We start from the raw sequence: 17178 nt of genomic DNA, 5'->3' as shown, positions 1-17178 counted from the left end.
GTCGCCTCTGGCATTCTCAGCCATAAGAAATTTAACGATGGATGAAAATGGATAAAATCAAGATGCTCTGATAGAATGGGAGGCTTCAATATCTCAGAAAATTAGGATCCTTGTAACCAATTTTACAATGGCTGGATTATAGCTAAATAGGATTTTAAGTCTATTGTAAATGAAAGGAAATCTAATTTAACTGGGCCACATCATTTTTACTGAAATGCGATAAATGCTAATTTCCTTGCCGGGCACCAGTGACTTGGCTTGTGATAGCTGTTTGTAAGGTGCTCAAGTCTGACCAATCTCAAATTGGCCTTTTCTAGTTCTGAGGTTGAGCTTCGAATTCACGTGTTTGGGAAGGGAGTTCGGGGGGGAGGGACAGTTAAGGGAAGCAATCAGTTTTATCTGCTTGGCTCCACAGCCTCATCACCATGTGTCCAAGGTCACTTTTGAGAACCACCCTCTTTACCAACATAAGCCTGACCAGAGCTACAAGACAGTATCCCAAACACTCGATTTCAACAATTCCCCCTCTTTGTTTTTTAATTATCCCTGTCTATGTTCTAAGCAAAGTACAAACTATCCTCCAAAATATGCAAAGGCATTGCTTTCACAAACACAAAAGCCAAGAGACAGAATGGCAGACAGTGAGCAGTGAGCATGGCTGGTGCACAAGATACCAGCTAAAAAGCAATGGCATGTGTGTGTATTACTGAAATGCCCCCAAGCATTCCAATTCTGAAGTCATTCTTTCCTTCAGAATTCAAATAAAATCACTGGAGTCCCTGTTTAGTTTCTCTACCATACAATTCTCTGGGAACGTAAACACAAGGTTGCTGCTTGTCCCCAAGGCAACTGCAAACCATGACTGACACTAGACGGTTGTACTTAACCAACTTTCCCAAACACTTGAGGATGTCATAATAAATTACAATATTGAAGAAGAAAACTTAAAACTTAAGTTCTCCTAAAATCTACAAGCCATAACACATTGCACACCTTTACTGACTCTGTCCCTCCTTAGCCCTGGCCGTGTTAGAGGGTCTATCCCAGGTTATAGCAGTTCCTTCTACTGACTTGTCTTGCCAATCTCCTAAGCCCCCAATGCCCATCCCCCAAACCATCTAATAATGTTATTTATGTTCATAAGTATAGCTAATATTTACCTAGCACTTACATATGACATTGTTTAGGCCCTTTATCTGCATTCATTCATTCAGTTCTTCTAATAGCCTTAGAAGATGGGTTACATTATGTTCATATTTTGTAGACAGGGAAGCTAAAGCACAAATAGATTGATTACCCGAAGTTTAGAGAACTGGTAAGTGGTAGAGGTTATGATTCAAACCCAGAAGGCTAACTCTAGAATTGATCTGAACTTTCATACACTGCATATGCAAAGAACAATCTCTAAACACAAGGAAGACCTGGTTCATCCTAGTATATAAGGCAGTTTAGTGAGCACCCTGTGATGGTTAACCTTATATGTCAACTCGGCTAGGCTATGGTGCCCAGTTGTTTGGTTAAACAGAAGTCCAGATGTCTCTATAAAGACATTTTAAAAAAAAATTAAGACCATAAGAAAATCATTAAATAAGTAAATGTGTAAATCAGAAGTAAATGACTAAATAATAATGAATAATTAAATTGATAAAACTAATAACTAAGTAAATCAGTAGACTCTGAGTAAATAAATCATTGTACCCTTTACAATGTGGATTGGCCTCATCTAAGCACGGAAGGCCTTAAGAACAAAAACTGAGTTTCCGTGGAATAGAAGGAATTCTACCCAGGACTGCAACAGAGACTGAGTTAAAATTACTTAAAATTTACTGAGAAAGTAGATACTAATCATTCTCATCACAGAAAAAGGAAAAAAAAGAAAAAGGTATCCATTGAGGTGATGGACGGGTTGATTATGGTATTTCACAATGTATACATATGTTAAATCATAAGATTGTACATTTTAAATATACACAATTTGTCAGTGATACCTCAGTGAGCTGTAAAAATAAATATAGATGAGAGAAAAAGGGAGTCGGGGGAGAATTTTTTAAAAAGAGGACTGCAACACAGAAACCCTGCCTGAGTTCCAGCCTGCTGCCCTGTGGAACTAGGATTCAAGATCTACAACATCAACTTTTATCTGAATTTGCAGCCCACCAACCTGCCCCACAAATTTCAGCCTTGCTAGACCCTACAATCAAATAAGCCAATTCTTAGAAGGCTACACATAGATCTATAGCTCTTGCCAGGCTTAGGTCTTTCAAGACTTTAAAATCTTGCTTTAATAGGATGCCAATCCAAGCTTAATTTTTATGTTTGATTGTACTGAAAGAAACTGTTCCCAGACAGGATAGAGGTAGAAATAAAAGGGGTGAGGGAGAACCTTCCAAAACCTTCCCCAGTGGAACTTTCACTGATGTGAAGATGACCCATACTCCTTCCATCCAAGGAGAATTCTGGGCTGTAATACTGTGATCCACAAAGGAGGCAACCTCTGCTGCATCCACAGGGGTTTTCTCAAGACATGTTCAGCTCACACACTGCCCTCTGTGAAGACATGTTAATTTCTTCTCTATTCTGGACGCTGTGTGCTAAGTTGCTTCAGTCGTGTCCAACTCCTTGTGACCCTATAGATTATAGTCCTCCAGGCTCCTCTGTCCATGGGATTCTCCAGGCAAGAATACTGGAGTGGGTTACTCTGCCCTCCTCCAGGGAATCTTCCTGACCCAGGGATTGAACTCACATCTCTGGACACTGCCATGACCTGAATGTTTAGGTCTCTCCAAATTCATATGTAAAAACCCTAGTCCCTTAAGGTGATGAAAACAGTAGGTGAGACCTTTGGGAGGTGATTAGGTCATGAGAGTAGAGCCCTCATAAATGAAATTAGCATTATGAGAGGTGCCATAGGGCTCCCTAGCCCCCTTCCCCCAAGTTAGATACAATGAGAAGCCTGTGACCCCAAAAAGGGCTCTTATAAAACTCCGGTAGCACCCTTTTCTTGGATTTCTAGCTTACAGAATTGTGAGAAATTTTTGTTGTTTACAAGTCACCCAGTCTGTGGCAATTTGTCATAACAATCCAAAGGCAGTCACCAAGATCTCCTTAAGCTTCGTGGCACTCACCACATCCTGCCCAATGCCATTAGCCACATCACTTGGCTTAAACTCTGAGGCATGGGGATTGAAATCTGCTGACCAGAGTCCAGTGGTCTTCCCATAATAGGATAAATATGCCACTCACATTTAGAAAAACCTTATGTCTCCACTCCCAGATTTTGTTAGTGTCTCACCTTTTCCCAGTTCACTCTCCAGTTCTCACTCTCAGACATTAAGGTCAAAGACATACTTTGACTTACAAAGATACACAAAGACTTCCCCTACTCTCCTAAAGCACTCCCACTCACTCATTCCACTCCATCCCATTGTCCTTTGTGTAGCTCTTCAAGGAGCCAAGAAAGTTCCTTTATGCTTGAGGACCTTTATGGTCACCTTTCCTCCTCCCAGAATGATTTTCCCAGAATGTTCTATGTCCCACTTCTTCCTTTTGTTAAAACTTCAGTCCAGTTGTCACCTTCTCAGGCCTCCCTTATCTAAAAGAACATCTCCCCCTATTCTCTTAGCCTGCTTCCATTTTCTTTATAGCCCTTTGTCTAGGGAAAACTGAAATAGAATATATATTTGTAAGTAAATAAACATATATGTATGTGTGCATGTTAATTGTCCACAGAACCCCATCAGGATGAAAGCTTCATAAGAACAGCAGCTCAGGTCTCTTTTGCTCTCTCCTTTCTCCTCGAGATCTAAAGAAGTGCTTGGCATATAGTAGCATATTCAGTTAAATAAACTAAGTAGTAATTTGATATGATTTAAAGAGTTCATCTTTTTTCCCCTTCCAAATAAGTGAACCAGTATTCCTATTACTCGCTACAAAATAAACCATTACTTACCCACTGGTTTTGTACTGCTGACTTTATCATTTGCTAAGTTCTCATATTTTAGGTACTAGAAAAGTAGGTTGAAATTACCATTGGAAATATAAATAATATGAATAAAAATCATTATATCTAGTGCCTTACATAGGACTTTCTGCAGTATGCATATTTTTAAAAGATCCCTGTGTGACTCCTGTGTGTCCTCCTACCTCTACCCCTCATGAAGAACAACTGCTCTAGCTACTTAGCACTTCATGTGGGCTCAGCACTGCAAGATAAAGAAATGGTGTAAGGCATAGATTTTGCCCTTGAATCACTTACTGTCTCAGTGGGGAGACAAAACATGTACTGGAAACCATCAGAATATTAAGTACTAAATTTTCCAGGAAATTATACACATGGAAGACCATTAAGATAAACGCTGTAGGAGACAATCAGAAACAAAGAACAGCTTGGTTGCCTGCAAAGGATTCATTGTGACTATTACACCTGATTTTTATAAAGAAGAATAAATAAAATGGAATTCTGCTCTGTCCTTTTGGGAAGAAAGTTTAAACTGGCAGTTTTCTCCACTTAACACTCAGTTGCTGTTGCTGTTGTTTTTTCCAGTTTGGCAACCCACTCCAGTACTCTTGCCTGGAAAATCCTATGGACAGAGGAGCCTGGTAGGCTGCAGTCCATGGGTTCGCTAAGGGTCAGACACGACTAAGCGACTTCACTTTCACTTTTCACTTTCATGCATTGGAGAAGGAAATGGCAACCCACTCCGGTGTTCTTGCCTGGAGAATCCCAGGGACGGGAGAGCCTGGTGGGCTGCCGTCTGTGGGGTCGCACAGAGTCGGACACGACTGAAGTGACTTAGCAGCAGTAGCATGTGCACATGAAAAATGAACCACATTGATGGGACAAGCAGAAATTATCTAAGAGCTTCTAATTACTCATTTACTTAAAATTAAGTGGCTATAACACAACTGCCTGAATTGAAGCACATGGTGGATCTGTTACTCAATCCATCCCATATGGGTGTGCTTGTGTGTGTGTGTGTGTGCAGCAGCCTCTACGTATCTATCTTCTTAAACTATACTATAATGAAGTATCAGACTTCCCATCCACAGGCTGGCCATGGAAACTCTGTCCCAAACAGAAGCTCTGAATAGTGTAGTGTTTATTTTCCAGGTGCTTTAGATGATTTCTATTTTAAAAACATGCAGTGTTTCTAGCAGTAGAGACTTTCAAAAAACTTTGCAGTATATTTCTACACTCCCCAACTCCTTGGCAAATGTATGAGATCGTTAAATTTGCATTTTGGTATGATTCATTTCTGGTTCCGTGTTTTTCTTCTTTTTTCTCCTCCTTTAAAAATACGTTAGCTGCTTTAAGTCCATATTGAAACAAGGCAGGAGCAAACAAACACCTATTAATTTCTAGCATCCCCCAAGTGGTTCTCAGTGTATGGGCTTAGGGACAGCAGCAGCAGCAGCACCTGAGGACTTGTTAAAATTGAAAAACTCAAGCTCCACCTCAGACCGACTAAACTACCAACTTTGGAAACAGGGCTCAATAATCTATATTTTAATCAGGATTTTCATTGATTCTGATGCAGACTAAATGTGAGAATCACTGTCCAAAAAGATGACAAACTTAACAGTGCTGCTGGAATCATCATAGAGGCCCTGAAAATAAGAGTACCGAGGGCTTAACAGCTGGGTTAACCTTGAATAAGAATATTTGGTCATCTAAACACTTCTGAGAATTTCACCCTATCCTGTAACTTCCAATGATTATATTGCAAACAACTCCCCAGATATCACTCAGTTCAGTTCTGTCACTCAGTCATGTCCAACTCTTTGCAACCCCAAGGACTGCAAGATGCCAGGCTTCCCTGTCCATCACCAACTCCCAGAGCTTACTCAAACTAATGTCCATTGACTCGGTGATGTCATCCAACCATCACATCCTCTGTTGTCCCCTTCTCCTCCTGCCTTCAATCTGTCCCAGCACCAGTGTCTTTTCCAATGAGTCAGTTCTTCACATCAGCTGGCCAAAGTATTAGAGTTTCAGCTTCAACATCAGTCTTTCCAAAGAATATTCAGGACTGATTTCCTTTAGGATTGACTGGTTTGATCTCTTTGCAGTTCAAGGGCCTCGCAAGAGTCTTCTCCAACACCACAGTTCAAAAGCATCAATTCTTTGCTGCGCCACTTTCTTTATAATCCTTTTGAAGTCCTTTGCACAAGACCTTTTGAAGGAGCTCACCATTATTTTCATTACCTCCAACACAGATTGGACTCTGGTCAACAACAGGGAGGGAACACTGCCCTGCCCCATCAACAGAAAATTGGATTAAAGATTCTCTGAGCTATTTACTTATAAATGGAAGGCTTTTTTATCTCTCCTTGCTATTCTTTGGAACTCTGCATTCAAATGGATATATCTTTCCTTTTCTCCTTTGCTTTTCGATTGTCTTCTTTTCACAGCTATTTGTAAGGCCTCCTCAGACAGCCATTTTGATTTTTTGCATTTCTTTTTCTTGGGGATGGTCTTGCTTCCTGTCTCCTGTACAATGTCACGAACCTCCATCCATAGTTCATCAGGCACTCTGTCTATCAGATCTAGTCCCTTAAATCTATTTCTCACTTCCACTGTATAATCATAAGGGATTTGATTTAGGTCATACCTGAATGGTCTAGTGGTTTTCCCCACTTTCTTCAATTTAAGTCTGAATTTGGCAATAAGGGGTTCATGATCTGAGCCACAGTCAGCTTCCAGTCTTGTTTTTGCTGACTGTATAGAGCTTCTCCATCTTTGGCTGCAAAGAATATAATCAATCTGATTTCAGTATTGACCATCTGGTGATGTCCATGTGTAGAGTCTACTCTTGTGTTGATGGAAGGGGGTGTTTGCAAAGATCAGTGCATTCTCTTAGCAAAACTCTATTAGCCTTTGCCATGCTTCATTCTGTATTTCAAGGCCAATTTGCCTGTTACTCAAGGTGTTTCTTGACTTCCTACTTCTGCATTCCAGTCCCCTATAATGAAAAGGACATCTTTTTTGGGTGTTCTAAAAGGTCTTGAAGGTCTTCATAAAACCATTCAACTTCAGCTTCTTCAGCATTACTGGTCAGGGCATACACTTGGATTACCATGATATTGAATGGTTTGCCTTGGAAAAGAACCGAGATCATTCTGTCGTTTTTGAGATTGCATCCAAGTACTCCATTTCGGACTCTTTTGTTGACCATGATGGCTATTCCATTTCTTCTAAGGGATTCCTGCCCACAGTAGTAGATATAATGGTCATCTGAGTTAAATTCACCCATTCCAGTCCATCTTAGTTTGCTGATTCCTAGAATGTCGATGTTCACTCTTGCCATCTCCTGTTTGACCACTTCCAACTTGCCTTGATTCATGGACCTAATATTCCAGGTTCCTATGCAATATTGCTCTTTACAGCATCGGATCTTGCTTCTATCACCAGTCACATCCACAACTGGGTGTTGTTTTGCTTTGGCTCCATCCCTTCATTCTTTCAGGAGTTATTTCTCCACTGATCTCCAGTAGCATATTGGGCACCTACTGACCTGGGGAGTCCATCTTTCAATGTCCTATCTTTTTGCCTTTTCATACTGTTCATGGGGTTCTCAAAGCAAGAATACTGAAGTGGTTTGCCACTCCCTTCTCCAGTGGACCACATTCTGTCAGACCTCTCCACCATGACCCGTCCGTCATGGGTGGCCCTACATGGCATGGCTTAGTTTCACTGAGTTAGACAAGGCTGTAGTCCATGTGATCAGATTGGCTAATTGTCTGTGATTGTGATTTCAGTCTGTCTGCCCTCGGATGCCCTCTCTCAGCGCCTACCATCTTACTTGGGTTTCTCTTACCTTCGACATGGGGTATCTCTTCACGGCTGCTCGAACATAATGCAGCCACTGCTCCTTCTTAACTTGAATGTAGGGTATCTCCTCATAACTGTCGCTACTGAGTTTGGATGTGGGGTAGCTCCTCACGGCCGCTGCTCCTGACGTTGGACGTGGGATAGCTCCTCTTGGCCACCACTCCTGACCTTGGATGTGGGGTAATTCCTCGCAGCCACCACTCCTGCAATGAAAGGGAAAAAGGAAAGATATACCTACTTGAGTGCACAGTTCCAAAGAATAGCAAGGAGAGATAAGAAAGCCTTCCTAAGTGATCAACTCAATGAAACAGAGGAAAACAATAGAATGGGAAAGACTAGAGATCTCTTCAAGAAAATTAGAGATACCAAGGGAACATTTCATGCAAAGATGGGCACAATAAAGGGCAGAAATGGTATTGCCCTAACAGAAGCAGAAGATATTAAGAAGAGGTGGCAAGAATACACAGAAGAACTGTACAAAAAAAAGATCTTCATGACCCAGATAATCACGACGGTGTGATCACTTACCTAGAGCCAGACATCCTGGAAAGTGAAGTCAAGTGAGCCTTAGGAAGCATCGCTATGAACAAAGTTAGTGGAGGTGATGGAATTCCAGTTGAGCTATTTCAAATCCTAAAAGATGATGCTGTGAAAGTGCTACACTCAATATGTCAACAAATTTGGAAAACTCAGCAGTGGCCCAGGACTTGAAAAGATCAGTTTTCATTCCAATCCCAAAGAAAGGCAATGCCAAAGAATGCTCAAACTACCGCATAATTGCACTCATCTCACACGCTAGTAAAGTAATGCTCAAAATTCTCCAAGCCAGGCTTCAGCAATACGTGAACCATGAACTTCCAGATGTTCAAGCTGGTTTCAGAAAAGGCAGAGGAACCAGAGATCAAATTGTCAAAATCTGCTGGATCATCACAAAAGCAAGAGAGTTCCAGAAAAACATCTATTTCTGATTTATTCTCTACGCCAAAGCCTTAGCCTGTGTGGATCACAATAAACTGTGGAAAATTCTGAAAGAGATGGGAATACCAAACTATCTGACCTGTCTCTTGAGAAACCTGTATGCAGGTCAGGAAGCAACAGTTAGAACTGGACATGGAACAATAGACTGGTTCCAAATAGGAAAAGGAGTACGTCAAGGTTGTATATTGTCACCCTGTTTATTTAACTTATATGCAGAGTACATCATGGGAAACGCTGGGCTGGAAGAAACACAAGCTGGAATCAAGATTGCCGGGAGAAATATCAATAACCTCAGATATGCAGATGATACCACCCTTATGGCAGAAAGTGAAGAGGAACTAAAGAGCCTCTTGATGAAAGTGAAAGAGGAGAGTGAAGAAGTTGGCTTAAAGCTCAACATTCAGAAAACTAAGATCATGGCATCTGGTCCCATCACCTCATGGGAAATAGATGTGGAAACAGTGGCAACAGTAGCTGACTTTATTTTGGGGGGCTCCATAATCACTACAGATAGTGATTGCAGATTTGAAATTAAAAGACCCTTACTCCTTGGAAAGAAAGTTATGACCAATCTAGACAGCATATTAAAATGCAGAGACATTACTTTGTCAACAAAGGTCCGTCTAGTCAAGGCTACGGTTTTTCCAGTAGTCATGTATGGATGTGAGAGTTGGACTGTGAAGAAAGCTGAGTGCCTAAGAATTGATGGTTTTGAACTGTGGTGTTGGAGAAGACTCTTGAGAGTCCCTTGGACTGCAAGGAGCTCCAATGAGTCCATCCTAAAGGAGATCAGTCCTGGGTGTTCATTGGAAGGACTGATGTTGAAGATGAAACTCCAATACTTTGGCCACCTGATGTGAAAAGCTGACTCGTTTGAAAAGACCCTGATGCTAGGAAAGATTGAGGGCAGGAGGAGAAGGGGACGACAGAGGATGAGATGGATGGATGGCATTACCAACTCAAAGGACATGAGTTTGGGTAAACTACAGGAGTTGATGATGGACAGGGAGGCCTGGCATGCTGTGGTTCATGGGGTCTCAAAGAGTCGGACACGACTGAGCGACTGATCTGAACTGAACTTACTTACAAATAGCTATGAAAAGAACAGAAAGTGAAAGTGAAGGAAGCTACTCAGTACTGTCTGACTCTTTGCAACCCCAAGGACCATAGCCTACAAAGCTCCTCCATCCATGGGATTCTCCAGGCAAGAATATTGGAATGGGTTGCCATTTCCTTCTCCATGGGATCTTCCTGACCCAAGGACTGAACCCAGGCCTCTGGTATTGCAGGCAGATGCTTAACCCTCTGAGCCACCAGGGAAGCATCAAAAGAAGAGAAGTGAAAGCCAAAGGAGAAACGGAAAGACATACTCATTTGAATGCAGAGTTCCAAAGAATACCAAGGAGAGATAAGGAAGCCTTCCTCAGTGATCAGTGCAAAAAAGTAGAGGAAAACAATAGAATGGGAAAGAGTAGAGATCTCTTCAAGAAAACTAGAGATACCAAGGGAACATTTCATGCAAAGATGGACACAAAAAAAGAACAGAAATGGTATGGACCCAACAGAAGCAGAGGATATAAAGAAGAGGTGGCAAGAATACACAGAAGAACTATACGAAAAAAGATATCATGACCCAGATAACCACGATGGTGTGAAAACTCACCTAGAGCCAGACATCCTGGAACGCAAAGTCACGTGGGCCTTAGGAAGCATCACTATGAACAAAGCTAGTGGAGGTGATGGAATTGCAATTGAGCTATTTCAAATCCTAACAGATGATGCTGTGAAAGTGCTGCACTCAATATGCCAGCATATTTGGAAAACTCAGCAGTGGCCACAAGACTGGAAAACGTCAGTTTTCATTCCAATTCCTAAAAAGGCAATGTCAAACAATGCTTAAACTTCCACACAATTGCACTTATCTCACACACTAGCAAAGTAATGCTCAAAATTCTCTAAGCCAGGCTTCAACAGTAGGTGAACAATGAACTTCCAGATGTTCAAGCTGGACTTAGAAAAGGCAGAGGAACCAGAGGTCAAATTGCCAACATCCGCTGGATCATCAAAAAAGCAAGAGAGTTCCAGAAAAACATCTACTTCTGCTTTATTGACTACATCCAAGCCTTAGACTGCGTGGATCACAGTAAACTGTGGAAAATTTTGAAAGAGATGGAAATACCAGATCATTTTATCTGCCTCCTGCAAAATCTGTATGCAGGTCAAGAAGCAACCATTAGAACTGGACATGGAACAACAGACTGGCTCCAAATTGGGAAAGGAGTACTCAAGGCTGTATATTGTCACCCTGCTTATTTACTTACATCCAGAGTACATCCTGAGAAATGCTGGACTGGATAAAGCACAAGCTGGAATCAAGACTGCTGGGAGAAATATCAATAACCTCAGATAATGCAGATGATACCACACTATGGCAGAAAGCGAAGAAGAACTAAAAGCCTCTTGAAGAAAGTGAAAGAGGAGAGTGAAAAAATTGGCTTAAAACTCAACATTCAGAAAACTAAGATCATGGCATCTGGTCCAAGGAGCAAGCATCTTTTAACTTCATGGATGCAGTAACCATCTTCAGTGATCCTGGAGCCCAAAGAATAAAGTCTGTCACTGTTTCCAATATTTCCCCATCTATTTGCCATGAAGTAATGGGACCAGATGCCGTGATCTTAGTTATCTGAATGTTGAGTTTTAAACTAACTTTTTTACTCTCCTCTTTCTCTTTCATCAAGAGGCTCTTTGGTTCTTCTTCGCTTTTCTGCCGTAAGGGTGGTGTCATCTGCATATCTGAGGTTATTGATATTTCTCCCAACAATCTTGATTCCAGCTTGTGCTTCATCCAGCCCAGCATTTTGCATGATGTACTCTGCATAGAAGTTAATAAGCAGGGTGACAATATACAGCCTTGATGTACTCCTTTCCCAATTTGCAACCAGTCTTTTATTCCATGTCCAGTTCTAACTATTGCTTCTTGACCTGCATACAGATTTCTCAGGAGGCAGGTAAAGCGGTCTGGTATTCCCATCTCTTTAAGGATTTTCCACAGTTTGTTGTGATCCACACAGTCAAAGGCTTTGACATAGTCAATAGTGCAGAAGTAGATGTTTTTCTGGAACTCTCTTGCTTTTTCAATGATCCAACAGATGTTGGCAATTTGATATCTGGTTCCTCTGCCTTTTCTAAGTCCAGCTTGAACATCTGGAAGTTCACGGTTCATGTACTGTTGAAGCTTGGCTTGGAGAATTTTGAGCATTACTTTGCTAGTGTGTGAGATGAGTGCAATTGTGCAGTAGTTTGAACATTCATTGGCATTGCCTCATGAACCTCCTGAACAGTATGAAAAGGCAAAAAGATAGGACACTAAAAGATGAACTCCCCAGTTCAGTAGGTGCCCAATATGCTACTGGAGAACAGTGGAGAAATAACTCCAGAAAAACTGAAGGAATGGAGCCAAAGCAAAAACAACACCCTGCTTTGGATGTGACTGGCGATGGAAGTAAAGCCCGAAGCTGTAAAGAACAATACTGCATAGGAATCTGGAATGTGACGTCCATGAATCAAGGTAAATTGGAAGTGGTCAAACAGGAGATGGCAAGAATGAACATCGACATTTTAGGAATCAGTGAACTAAAATGGACTTGAATGGGTGAATTTAACTTAGATGACCATTATATCTAATACTGTGGGCAAGAATCTCTTAGAAAAAAATGGAGTAGCCCTCACAGTCAACGAAAGAGTCCAAAATGCAGTGCTTGGATGGAATCTCAGAAACGAATCTCAAAAATGACAGAATGACCTCTGCTCGTTTTCAAGGCAAACCATTCAGTATCATGGTAATCCAAGTCTATACCCTGACCAGTAATGCTGAAGAAGCTGAATTTGAACAGTTTTGTGAACATCTACAAGATATTCTAGAACTAACATCCCAAAAAGATGCTCTTTTCATTATAGGGGACTGCAATGCAAAAGCAGGAAATCAAGAGATACTTGGAGTAACAGGCAAATTTGGCCTTGGAATACAGAATGAAGCAGGGCAAAGGCTAATAGAGTTTTGCCAAAAGAATGCACTGGTCATAGAAAACATCCTCTTCCAACAACACACGAGAAGACTCTACACATGGACATCACCAGATGGTCAATACTGAAATCAGATTGATTATATTCTTTGCAGCCAAAGATGGAGAAGCTCTATATGGTCAGCAAAAATAAGACCAGGAGCTGACTGTGGCTCAGATCATGAACTCCTTATTGCCAAATTCAAACTTAAATTGAAGAAAGTAGGGAAAAGCACTAGATCATTCAGGTATGACCTAAATCAAATCCCCTACGATTATACAGTGTAAGTGACAAACAGATTCAAGGGATTAGATCTGATAGATCTGAAGAACTGTGGACAGAGGTTTGTGACATTGTACAGGAGGCAGGGATCAAGACCATACCCAAGAAAAAGGAATAAAAAAGGCAAAATGGTTGTCTGAAGAGGCGTTACAAATAAATGAGAAAAGAAGAGAAGCTAAAGGCAAAGGAGGAAAGGAAAGATATACCCATTTGAATGCAGAGTTCCAAAGAATAGCAAGGAGAGATAAGAAAGCCTTCCTCAGTGATCAGTGCAAAGAAACAGAGGAAAATAATAGAATGGGAAAGAGTAGAGATCTCTTCAAGAAAATTAAAGGATACCAGGGGAACATTTCATGCAAAGATGAGCTCAATAAAGGACAGAAATGGTATAAACCTAACAGAAACAGAAGATATTAAGAAGAGCTGGCAAGAATACACAGAAGAATTATACCAAAAAGATTTTCACGACCCAGATAACCATGATGGTGTGATCACTCACCTAGAGCCAGACATCCTGGAATGCGAAGTCATGTGGGCCTTAGAAAGCATCACTACGAACAAAGCTAGTGGATGTGATGGAATTCCAGTTGAGCTATTTCAAATCCTAAAAGATGATGCTGTGAAAGTGCTGCACTCAATATGCCAGTAAATTTAGAAAACTCAGCAGTGGCCACAGGACTGGAAAACGTCACTTTTCATTCCAATCCAAAGAAAGGCAATGCCAAAGAATGTTCAAAGATATCCCTCAAGCTCTGTTGAAATGTCAGTTTTTAACTGAGGCCATCGGCATAAGTTTATTTTCATTGAGAACAACTTGGACAACATATCTGGAACGTCAACAAAGCACCCAAGTTTTCCATGGTTAATAGATAGGAAAACTGACAACCTAGACAAGTTTTCAAACTTATCAGAACTAATGCCCCTTTTACTATCTTGAAATGAAATTCAAAGACAATATGGTTTTCCTATGCACAATTTTAAAATAATAAAGTGTCTTATTGGTAATATAAAAGAGAAACAAACAGAAAGCAATCTATAATAAAATGACATATATTTTCATAAGTGAATGCTTGGGCATGCCCACCCCAAAACACATAAATCAGATGGCTGCATGAATGAAACCTTTACACATACACATCTATGCAGGAGTACTATGTTGGCAATTCAGTCATGATAAGCAGCATTGCAGTCAGTGATGGGATTTTCCAAAATGGTGAACCAACACTTGGTAAAATTTCAAACAAAAAAGAATACAATTTTTTTCAATTTACATAGTGGCTACATTCCTGGGGAATTCAGTAAAGAGAAAAATGATACAAAAATAAACTTTGCTTTTATATATAAAAAATGGAGCTTGCTTTTAGGCCCAAATGATTATGAACATGGTTTCCCCATACCTGAATATCTGGTGGGTCATTCAAAACTCATGAGACAGAGGATTACTCACTATGAAGAATTGTACTACATATTGAAGTACAGCCCTTAAATTTTATGTGCATGCTCAGTCACTCAATCATGTCCCACTTTTTGTGACCCCATGGACTGGAGACCACCAGGCTTCTCTCTCCATGGGATTTTCCAGGCAAGAATATTGGAGTAGGTTGCCATTTCCTTCTCCAGTGAATCTTCCCGACCCTGGGATCTAACGCGTGTCTCTTGCATCTCCTGCATTGGCAGGAGAAATGTTTATCACTGTGCCACCTGGGAAGCCTTAGTATTACTAGTTCATGTCTAGTAAGTGTCAGTGATTCTGTCCAATCATTATGATAACCACAAGTGTCTCCTATAAATTTCCAAAACACTCCTTAGGAGGTACTAATGCAACCACAGAATGAGATGAAAAAAAAAATCTGTCTGAATATTCATTCATCCATCACTTACTCAACAAATACATAGTTCATGTTTCCAGTACGGTGCTTGCTAAATGATGGGACCACATAGCTTACATTCTCTTAGGGAACATGCAGTATATACAGTCATCATGAGACCACAAGGCAGTGCATAATCAATGTTATACTTAAAAGAGGTATAAAAAGCTACAGGAGCTTATGGAATGAGCATATCACTTCTGTGAGGAGTCAATAATGACATTACAAAATACACACTTTGATTGGACACTGGAGAATGTGCAGATATAAGCAAAGAGATGCAGTGAAGGGCAATCTAGAGAGAGGTTATAGTTTGAGAAAATATATCTGAAGCATACGTGGGAAAGATTCAATCAGAATCTCAGATTTCTCAAGCAAAGACTCTAGGAAATCAGTGTGTTCAGGGAAATGCCTCCTGACTCTGGTTTGCTCTGTGGAAGGAGCGCCTGCATCTAAACCAGGGTGGCCAAAGACAGGCAGTAGGCTAAACCCATGAGCCACTGTTGTAAATATTGTTATTATGAATCTTTAGGATGTCCTCAAATACACTGAAGGACTCCATAGGTGCTATTGCTGGGGAACTGACCAGCATCCTCCAGCTGAAAGCTCGTCTTACTAAATCAAACTGACTACATTATAGAACATAATGTTCTTTAGGGTAAGGCATCACAAACTAGTCATCATTGTGACTCTCCATATCTGGCCCTAAAGAAACGTTCACCAAAATGACTGCTAAGAACCAACAAAACAAAGTTCTCAAAACAACAAAAAGCTGCTTTTTTAAGAGTCTATAAATCCTCACAGTAAATATATACAGAATAGGGTTGTGATCTTAAAATATTTTTTATGGTCTCATGTTTTAATTTCTTCAAGTGAGAATATCCCTCCTTTTCCAATGAAAACAATGGTTTTTTTTATTGTAATAAATCCAAAACATACTGATACATTTAGAGAAGGGAATACAAATCCCCAGAAATCTCATACCTCAGATATAATGATCCTTAACACTTTTATGCTACTTCAAGCATAATTATGTATCTATATATTTTTTTAATATCTACACATACATACTTTATGAAGGGAGACATTCTCTACATACCACAAAACTGACTTTCTTAATATAACGATATATTATGGGCATGTTTACATGTAGTTGGGCTTCCCTTGTGGCTCAGTTGGTAAAGAATCTGCCTGCAATGCGGGAGACCTGGGTTCGATCCCTGGGTTGGGAAGATCCCCTGGAGAAGGGAATGGCTACACACTCCAGTATTCTGGCCTGGAGAATTCCATGGACTGTATAGTCCATGGGGTCGCAAAGAGTCAGACATGACTGAGTGACTTTCACTTTCACTTACATGTAGTTATACAAATAAGTGGGGCTTCCTTAGTGGTTCAGTGGTAATGAACCCACCTGCCAATGCAGAAGAGGTGGCTTTGATCCCTGGGTCGGGATGATGCCTAGAGAAGGAAATGGCAACCCACTCCAGTGTTCTTGCCTGGGAAATCTGATGGACAAAGAAGCCTGGCAGGCTATGAAGCTACAGTCCATGAAGCCACAAAGAGTCAGACATTACTTAGTGACTAGGTCCATCTAGTCAAGGCCACGGTTTTTCCAGTGGTCATGTATGGATGTGAGAGTTGGACTGTAAAGAAAGCTGAGCGCTGCAGAATTGATGCTTTTGAACTGTGGTGTTGGAGAAGACTCTTGAGAATCCCTTGGACTGCAAGGAGATCCAACCAGTCCATCCTAAAGGAGATCAGTCCTGGGTGTTCACTGGAAGGACTGATGTTGAAGCTGAAACTCCAATACTTTGGCCACCGGATGCGAAGAGCTGACTCATTTGAAAAGACCCTGATGCTGGGAAAGATTGAAGGCAGGAAGAAAAGGGGATGACAGAGCATGAGATGGTTGGATGGCATCACCGACTCAATGGACATGAGTTTGGGTAAACTCCGGGAGTTGATGATGGGCAGGGAGGCCTGGCGACCTGCAGTCCATGGGATTGCAAAGAGTCGTACACGACTGAGCAACTGAAATGAACTGAAACAACAACAACACAAATAATTAACTTATTTTGGGGACGGTTTCACAGAATTTAATTGTATGGATATAACACAATTCATTTAACCAATTCCTGTGGATAGATGCTTAGG

At 40.9% G+C, this 17178-nt stretch overlaps 1 protein-coding gene across 1 annotated transcript in view; it reads right to left on the bottom strand.

Annotated features, from left to right (window-relative positions):
- The window catches only part of LOC145546554 (uncharacterized), a 590051-nt gene that overhangs the window by 477525 nt on the left and 95348 nt on the right, over positions 1-17178 (bottom strand). Inside the window, exon 2 of the mRNA XM_081593669.1 lies at positions 7818-8034. The gene's annotated coding sequence lies outside the window, so the exon portion shown is untranslated. The remainder of the gene's footprint in view (positions 1-7817; positions 8035-17178) is intronic.

Source organism: Giraffa tippelskirchi, chromosome 4, assembly GCF_054371585.1.
Source record: "Giraffa tippelskirchi isolate mGirTip1 chromosome 4, T2T-mGirTip1v1.2.pri, whole genome shotgun sequence".
NCBI lineage: Eukaryota > Metazoa > Chordata > Mammalia > Artiodactyla > Giraffidae > Giraffa > Giraffa tippelskirchi.
The sequence above is the reverse complement of the archived record's forward strand: the minus strand, read 5'-3'. Positions and strand labels throughout refer to the sequence as shown.